Source organism: Ictalurus punctatus, chromosome 23 (genome assembly GCF_001660625.3).
Source record: "Ictalurus punctatus breed USDA103 chromosome 23, Coco_2.0, whole genome shotgun sequence".
NCBI classification, from domain to species: Eukaryota; Metazoa; Chordata; class Actinopteri; order Siluriformes; family Ictaluridae; genus Ictalurus; species Ictalurus punctatus.
The window spans coordinates 1912781-1922500 of record NC_030438.2 but is presented as its reverse complement, the minus strand read 5'-3'; the positions used below and the strand labels follow the sequence as shown (position 1 = coordinate 1922500).

Below are 9720 nucleotides of genomic sequence, written 5' to 3'. Positions count from 1 at the left end.
ATCAGCCCTCCGGCTTGAGATAGTAGATCCCTGCGGATGGGAATCTCTGAAGGAGTGTCATCTAGCAGGGATATTATCTCTGAGAACCATATTCGAGCTGGCCAATAAGGTGCTACTAGCAGCAGACTTAGACTGTCTTGGCGAACTCTCGCTAGAACTTGTGGGAGCAGAGCGATCAGGGGAAAAGTGTACAGATGTAACCTTGGCCACATGTGCACCATGGCGTCCAGCCCTAATCGTGTGGGAGGAGTGAGGGTGAACCACAGCGGGCAGTTTGTTGTCTCCTTGGAGGCGAACACATCCACTCCTACAAACCGGGGATACTTCAAATTCTCAGAGCACTTAGGCATCGCCGCGTGACACTGATTACTCTCAGAGGTTTCATCCTTGGACGAAACCCCCAACCTCTCCGCCACCACTGAAACCGTCTCCTGTGCAATAGGCCCAATGGTATGACGTTGGCTGCTGCCGCCTTAAGCTCCAATAGTCTCCCATAGAGACTGGAGTGGATGCCAAGATCCAGCTTTATCTTACTCAATGTTTGGCGTCAGCATTTTGAATCTGTATGTCCGAAGAGTACAGTTCAGATGACGCAGATCTAAAATTGGCCGTATACTCCTCTATTTTTTGTGGACCGGGAAATAATGGCTGTAAAAAGTTGTTAATTCTATGCAAGAAGGGCACAATGTGTGCTGCATAAACAGAGAATAAATAAAAGAGATTAATGAAAGTTGCTGTGAACTTTAGTGGAGACAAGGGCATGGCTAAATTAAACAACATGTCAATTTGCACGAGTTCAGTTGTGTACTAAGGTCAGAGGAAGGTGAGCGGAAGGAATTTCTCAATGTTTGGGTGAGAAAATGTGGGTTGCTGTGTGAGTAGTTACTGTATAAAGTGAGTAGGTGGCCAGAGCGGTTATTTTCCATAGTCATATTTGAAAACCACAGCTTAACAGAACAAGGATTGAGTGAGGCAATGGTTTCAGTGGTCAGTCCTCTTTGAAGAACTGCAGTTGCATAGTGCAACATTTGATTGTTTAGGTTTGTAAATTTTTAGCAGCAGCTGATTTCCTGGCACAGACTAAATTCGGAATAAATCTAAATTAGTCTACTGAGCAAAAATACTTTCTCTGGAGCTCCTCCTAAATGGGTATCTTTTTTTTTTTTCTTTGTGGCTGATGATGGCTTTAATGTCCTTGATCTAGTTCAATAATAAGGACTAGCATATGTAATTCAATTAAAATGAACAAAAAGATTCAACAGCAACAGGGAATATTCCCTGAGACAGCATGAGGAAGAACCATTGAGAGGAATCATACTCAACAGGGAACCCATCATCTGTGTCACACTGGATAATACAAATATGAATCAGTACTCTTTCACAACTCTAAGATATAAAGTTACTGAGTATGTTGAAAGGAATTTCACTGTGTACATCAGGGTCTTTAAAAAAAAATATTAGAGTTTTTAGCTCTAATCTATAGAATTCAGTTCAAGTTATCCACTGAAGAATGGAGGAGACTTGGGCATAAACTGTTTCCAATCTTTAGGCTATCCGACTGAAACTATCGACGGTAATCTCACAGCAATCTTCAGGCTATCCATGTGGGACCATTCTAAGCAACAGACCACTCCTTCTATGGAGGGCAGAAGGAGTAATAGCATATATCATATAATTATACCACTTTTATATGGTTAAATATAGAGCTGTGGGCAATATTGTTTTTTAATCCTACTCCACCTGAATCAATTTTCACCCGTTGCTAAATGCATGCAATATTTTCTAATTCACATAATATTTCAAAAATATAAACAGATAAGTAATTTAAACCTCAACCACTCTGGCCATGATAAAGCTATTGCTGAATTAATTAATGGATGAATGCATGACTTTTCATTGACCTTTTTCATATGGACCTGACTGCCCTATAGTCATTAGTAAAAGCTCCCCGCTCCCATAAACTTTCTGTAGGGTCCTGGGGGCTTCCAATACTGTTGCACTCAACATTCTCATTAAGTGTTCCATATTTAATTGTATTTAAGTGTAATGGTTTTAAAATAGCATAACATGATACACAGGATTATTATTTTGCACTTTGTTGCATTGATTTTTTTTCCTTTCTTTCCATTTTCTTCTTTAACAGTGTAGCCTATTGTTGGAACGGTCAATTGGAGTCTGTCTGTGGCTGTTGATTGTTGAAGTGGTATATTCTTTGCTTTTTATCAACATTTGACTGCACTAATAAGACAGCCTAAAAAGCAATGTCTTGAATCATACTTTGGCTTTAACTTTGCCATAGTCGACACAGGACATCACAATGTTTTAGGCTATGACTAGTTGACTACTTTGATTAATTAGTAAAAAAAAATAATAGTCATGCAACCCCTACTACACAAATGTTCCTTAATGAGTTTATATAAAGCCATTCATTGTGTGAATGTCTTCGACAGAGTCATGAGAATTCTTATACCTCACACAGCTGACATTACATATTGATCTACTATTCAGTCACGCTTAGAGTTCCAACACGATAACCACATTAATAGGACTACTAGATAAGGAAGACTGCAAGAATAAGGTAAGCTTAATGCTAATTTGCACTGCCCTGACATTGCTTGGCCTAGCAGGAGTCCGAATCTTCTGTCTGGCAATCCTCTTTGTCATATTTTTACAACACAATGACTCACTTAATTAAACTTGCACTACCATCTGATGTACACAGGTGGCAGGGTGGTGCAGGGGTTAGTGTTGCTATTTCAAAGCTCCAGGGTTCCTGGTTTGATCCTGAGCTTGATTTGAGTTTATTTCCATGCAGCCTTTCACATGTTCTCCCTGTGTCGGCATACTTCCGATTGCTCCTACTTCCTAAAATCAAAGTGAATTGTTTTCAATTGGTTCAATTGGATCTCAACATTATATAGCCACTGTTGGAAAGGGGTCAAATATGCAAAAACAAACAAACAAACAAACAAAAAAACGGGAAAACCAAAGAATGTGCAGGACCTGGAGTCACTTGTTTGTCCTGTTCTTGTTTGTCAGTGTTCTTCAGAAAAATCCTCCAGGTCCAGCACATCAGAAAATTTTCATTGATGACAGTTGTATGATAATTACTTTTTGAACATAAGATTGAATGTGATTGGATCATACAATTGGGTATGTGGCCGCAAACATCCACATACCCAATTATAAAAGAGGCCGCAGACTTATGCAACCAGGTTATTGTGACTTCTTTACTTTTTCGTATTTTTCCACTTAATTTTTATACGTTGTAAGTTCAGATGGTGAAATTACAGGGGATTTTTACATCACAAAACCCTGCGATTTTAACAGGCATGTGTAGACTTTTAAATCTATTATTGAATAGAACTAGAAACAGCACTGAGTTGATAAAGCCTGGATAAGTGTGAGCTTTAAAGACGGATCTGTTCTGAATATACGGGCTAAATTAAATATAATAGTTCTGTAGTAATTCCTGTAGTTTTTCCTCAGATGTACAATTTTCTACATATTAAATTATTCTAGAATGGTTCTGGACCTTTTCAGTAGTCATATTCTACAGGTCTCAGTACAATGTGTATTATGATTGGTCAGTAAATATTTGCCCCCATACTAATAGCTACTGTGATAAATTGTGATGAATTACTATTATGATTAATTACAATAGTTACAATACTATTGTGATTAATTACGGCCCACGTACTAATAGCTACTGTGATTAACTTCAAATATAAATGAAAGATTTATTGTGACACCCAGCAGCGCTGTGTGTGGTGGTTTCCATTAACAGTACATGTTTCAGAGCTACTGTTTCCGTTTCGTTCTCTCTTCTGCTCTTACGCAATACACACATACACGCCCCTGTGCTTTCTCCGACCGAATTGTGGGTTGGGGGCCGAGTGAGGAGGGGGAAATGGAAATGAAAGTGCACTATAAGGTGTGAAATGTGTAGTGTTAACCATAATTTCTCCAGTTAGCACTGCGCGTGTGCAACAATGAACTTTTTCTATGCACTCCTCTTCTGTATGGTGTCCTGCCTCTGTGGAAGTGAAGGTGAGTCAGGACTGCTGTGTGAATCTCACTTGAATAGCCACTCTTTTTATAGCCACTGTGTCATTCGAAGAGTCACACACAAAAGACTGAGTATGAGAGTCATTTAATTTGCTGTAAAAGCTTCTGTTTGTAAAGTAATATTTCAAATGTCTGTTTTCTGTAGCAGCGATCTGGTCCAGATCTTGTTGCTTGAAAAAATATACAGCAAAATATCCACCTGTGAAAAATGTTGTGGATTGTAAAGTCCAGAGTGCAGGGGTTTGCCCCTTTGATGCAATCATGTGAGTATTTAAGCGCATTTAATTAGATTTCCTTTTCACCATTTATCATTTACTCAATTTCCAATTGTAACTGCCTGTACTAGAAACAAACTGTCAGTCAAGAACTTGTCATAAACGAGTTTTATACACAAGGCCTGCACACATGACTGTTTTTTGCTGTATTTAAGGAGTCATACAGATTGGCCATTTGTTTATATTTTTTATTATTTAATTCTTCAGTATCACGACGCGCAGAGGCCGGAAACTCTGTTATGATCCAAAGGAGGAATGGGTTGTTAAAAATGTGATGAACGGAACCAACGCTTGTGATGGGAACATAACAAAGAAGAACTCCAGAAAGGGCAAAAAGGCAGGCAGGGGAAGGAAAAGGGGAAAGAAAGTTTAAACTAGATTATTGTTCAAATATAATTAACTGTAATGCAAAATGTTTTGATGAGTGCTGGCACTCAGTTATTTAAATACATATATTGTACGTAATAGGTTGTTCGGCTTCAAGAAAACCTCACAATAAAAAAAAAAAAAACAAGGAACAAAATTAGTTATAAATATACTTTTTGTATTAGTCTGTAAATCTGTGAAATGTTATGTTTATAAAAAAAATTGTCTATAGTACAAACAGAACGTACTCAGTATGTGCAATATATATGTGTATATATATATGTGTGTGTGTGTGTGTGTGTATATATATATATATATATATATATATATATATATATATATATATATATATATATATATATATATATATATATATATATAAATAATGTAATGATGCCAGTTGAATTTACCCATGTCTAATAAATGCTCTTAGATCCTTAATGAAGGTTGTCTTTTTCCTTGATTAAATACATCTTTATATTGAGCACACGCTGGGCTTGTTCTACGCTGTAGGGGATTTCTACCATTTGTATTATTTACAGTTTGCATTTATCAATTTTTTTTTTTTTTTAGGATTACATTTGAGATATATTAAAATAAATGCATTTGTCTTGATACTTGATACACTCAGCAAGAAAAAAACAAAAACAAAAAACAAACAACAACAAAACATTGGTAACACTTTCTATGAAGCCCATGCTTATAGTGAATTATAACCCCATTTATAAGCAAGTATTACTGTGCTATAAACACATTTATAATGACACAAAGACCTATACGTATATAGGTATATACATTATAATAACAATTATAGCTACATTTATATCATTGTTATCATTACTTATAAGGGATACACTTGCTTTTTCAGTGCCCATGCTCATAATGCATTATGCACCAATTTATAAGTATTAATTAGTCAGTCTTATACATTCATGTATTCATAAAAAGGCGGCCTGCGGTATTATAATGTTGTTATATTATAGTTATAATGACTTATTGGTAATGCAGATTTATTTCTAGGTCCAATAAGTGAATTGTTTAATATTGTTGCTGATAGTCGTGTTGTGCTGCCTTATAAATACTTATTGTGTTATAATACAATTGCTAACCGTTATAAATTCATAATTGATGACGTTAAGTAAAGTGAAAGCATAGGATGCAGTTTCCATAATGCAAATGTTAAGAAGTCATGAAGATGCACTTATTACACAAATAGAACATGTCGACATGGCACAAACCACCAACAAAATACACACACAAAAAAATATATCCAAATAGCACCAATTGGAAAAGCATGAAAGTCATAGCTACAAAGTGTGAAAGTTACTCATTTCATTTAGACTTTACTGAAATCAGCACCGTGGCCCTGTTAGCACTGTCACATGTGTAATATAGGCATGCAGAAGGTGCTGTTTCCACCTCCTATGACGTTGGATTTTAGGAGACAAAAATAACTATTTACAACAAATATGAAAGTGCAAAATGAGTATATGCATAACATGAACTAAAGTGCAAAAAACACGAATAGAAAATTAAGCGTCAGAGTCTAGTGTGCATCATTGAGCTTGGCTGTCCATGACATTATCCCAACTCAGTGAAACAAAGATGGTCCACTATAGTACACAGGAACACATCACAAGACCTGCATTTGTAAATAGTCTTGCTGTACATCTTCGTTTGAAGGCAGTACACAGTGTGTTTTCCCAGCTGAGGCTTATGGCTTCATAACTCCCAAATTCCACAATTCTAGACCTTGTGGCTACCATTCTTTCAACAATGGCCGGGTTCTAGTGAGGCTGGTAGTATACCCTGCATGTCAATAAGAGCTGTGTCCTGATGGGCTTCACATAAAGGAGCCAATCATAGCAAGTGGTGCCTTTTAGCCGGTCATTCTGCTCATCATCTTTGACTTTGCTCTTGTACAGGATCCAGAATATTGCCTCAACTCTGTAGAATGCCAGGACAGAGGTTGGGAATGGAAAATTGTGTAGCGTATTCTCTCTCTACAAATCTCAAACTCTTGATGGCTTTATTAGGCCACAGTAAATGACTCGGCCCGGGAATTTGCATATCTTCATTACTGCCATGCTACATGTTGAAAAATTACTTCTATGCTGCATGTGGAAAAATAGTTTCATTCTATCTGCAAAAAAGAGAAGACATTTCTATCTGCAAAAAAGAGAAGACATTACATTTTAAATAGAAAACAACATAATTTCTGTACTTTTCAAGGACCGAGTCCACTCCATGCTGGAATGCTCCTCGGCTCAATCCACGCTGTCTCGAATCTTATAACAGACCTGCGGTGATAAAATAATTCATTTGTTTATACTGATTGAAAATGTCCAATAAGTTGATTTCGCCAGTGTACTGGTAAATTGTTTATTGATAAATGTTACTACTGAACAATAACGAATTTTAATAAAATAATGAAAAAACATATTAATGCAACAGATCATATTAATGAACTGAAATGAGCTGCTCCTGAGGTCATTGACACCATGGAATGAGTGTGTGGAGAAGCTCTCCGCATTTACTGCTGCAATCTGCAATGCCATCAAAGAGACAATCTCCCAGATAAAAACTGATGGAGAACTTTTGCCATTAGCCAGCACCATCTAAGACACAGAGTGTCAGCCACTTGTTCTTAATGCACTTGTTCATCTCAGGCCTTTCCTGATGTCAGGAATGTTTGTCAATATTTATTTGACTGGACAGTTTGACTTGTTAAAAGCTCTAGCTCCTTAGCCATATGTATGGAAATGTATATTCCAATTTGACATTATACTTCAAAAAGTAATGTTACAATGATTTGATGGTATGCAACATTTAAAAAAAAAAAAAAAAAAAAACCTTTGTAACTGTTTGCATTAATATGATTTCTGTTTTTGTTGTTAAATGAACAGAATTTTTTGTTGTGAGCATGTTTTTCATAGCGTTATTTTTTCAATAGATAGATAGATAGATAGATAATTAAAATGGAAATAAAAAAGTTTTAGAATTTAGAAAATTCTATTACAAATAAAAAGGAAACGTGCAACATCCTGAAGATTCAATATTCAAGATGTTGCACAATTGCACAATTTGTAGGACACTATTTAAATTTAAGCTATGTTAACTCCGTTCACCTTGAATCTCATTCCTTAGATTAAAGCAAATGTTCAGATGACATGCCAGTGGATTTGATCTAATAAGGATCATGTGGAGTCTGCGTCAGCTCGAGTGCACACTATTATTAAAGGAAAAAATTGGACATACCAACTACTAAGAAATTCTGAGATTCGAACCTGCTTAGGGAGTGCAGGTGGAACCTGTCTTATTTAAACCTTTCACATCTAGTGTCTGGTGTTCCCTTTGCTATTGAGATGTGTGGTGTCATCATGCCAAGATGTAAGAGTTCCGTAAGGCCTTCAGAAACAAAGGATGTAGTTGATTATGAGCTTGGCAATGGATTTAAAAAGATCCCCAATTATTTCAAAAGATAATCCACTTTAAGGAAAATAATCTACAACTGGCGCAGACTTCAAACGACTGCCAATTTGGCCAGGACTGGCTATCTCAGCTGAATCAGCACAAGAGCAGACCATCTGATGCAAAACGTCTCCAAGAACCCCAAAATTTCATCACAGGATCTGCTAGTCAGTCTTACAACTGTTGGAGTCAAAATGTATGCAATTAGAGAGTGCACAAATTTGACCTGAATGCGAGGCATTACAGCAAAAAGCCTTTGCAAGATTACAGTAAGTATAGATCACTATCTATGGCGGAGAGAATATCACGTACTTTAGAGAAGTTACGAAGGTGATGGTATTCTGTTTTACAAACAGTGCTAATATGTTTTTTTTTTTTTTTTTTTTTTTTTTTTAAACTGCCATCACAGTCAAACATGATCGCTAAGTTCTTGATGCAATCATTAGCCTTGAGAGACAAGGCTCCGTGCATCATTTCCGATAAGAAGTATCTCTCTTATCTTCATTTAGCTGCAGAAAGTTCTGTGACATTCACAAGTTTATGCTGTCTATGCAATTCACAATGGTGCTAATCAACTTGGGGGCATTGGGTGCAAATGAGAGATATCATCTGTTTCATGTCTGATGGAAGGAGATGTTATATTGATTAACTGTTCCAGGTAATGCATTTGTGTAATGCTCACAAAAAGACTCTTAATTTCCTCTCTATCTTTTTTTAAAAAAAAAAAGAAAATCTCTTTTCTGTTCTGTCCCTTCCTGAGAATTCAGAAAGTGTGTTATGCCTTGCTCCTGTTTCATCACGGGGAGAATGGACACACTTTCTGTGTTAAGTGTCTAGGGCCGGAGCACGCCAGGGCAGCGCTTGAGAGGCCTGACTGTGCACATTGTGAACGCCTTACGATTAGGCAGCGCTGCTTGTGACTCTTGGATTTCAGAGCCTCGTGGATCTGGGCCGGCCGCTGCCAAGGCAGCCAGCTGGCTCAAGTCCTGTGGATCTCGTATGGATCTGAAAGAGCGCCGGAGAAGAGTGCTGCTCTATCTATTGCTCTGTCTTCTGGATCTGGCTCTACACTGGATTTTGGAGCTCGCATCGCAACTCCTCCTTCCGCTATGGAAAAGCCAAGAAAGACCCAAAAACACACACACACACAAATTCCTCTCCGACTCCAAGGAGCCAGAAGGGGGTGCATATAAAGAGCTGCTTGAAGTGAATACTAAGGCTGAATGAGCCTTTTTCTCCCCAGTGAAAGTAAATCCCTCACACTGCAGAAACTCCCGTCTTCCAGAAGCACATCACAAAATATCAGGCTTCTGGGGGAAAATCATGCATAAGCCGTATTTATAACCCAGCGAAGTTGGATTATTCAGCCATCATGGGGAATGAATGGCATGGCTATTTAGCTATGCTGAAGGTTGGTGGCTTGCGAGCTACCTCTCTCCGTAGACGGCAGGTAATTTGGGGGTAATTTGCATCCAAACCATGTAAGGCCACTGTGGCGTTGGCGGGCAAGGCCTATGCAGTAGTGGGTCTTGTTTGTGGG

At 37.7% G+C, this 9720-nt stretch overlaps 1 long non-coding RNA gene across 1 annotated transcript; it reads left to right on the top strand.

Moving 5' to 3' along the window:
• The first annotated feature begins 3889 nt into the window (after positions 1 to 3889).
• On the top strand, positions 3890 to 4913 carry LOC124626003 (uncharacterized). The gene is made up of 3 exons (XR_001810219.3): positions 3890 to 4050; positions 4214 to 4331; positions 4551 to 4913. It is a non-coding gene; the product is annotated as an uncharacterized LOC124626003 (long non-coding RNA).
• Positions 4914 to 9720: the final 4807 nt, after the last annotated feature.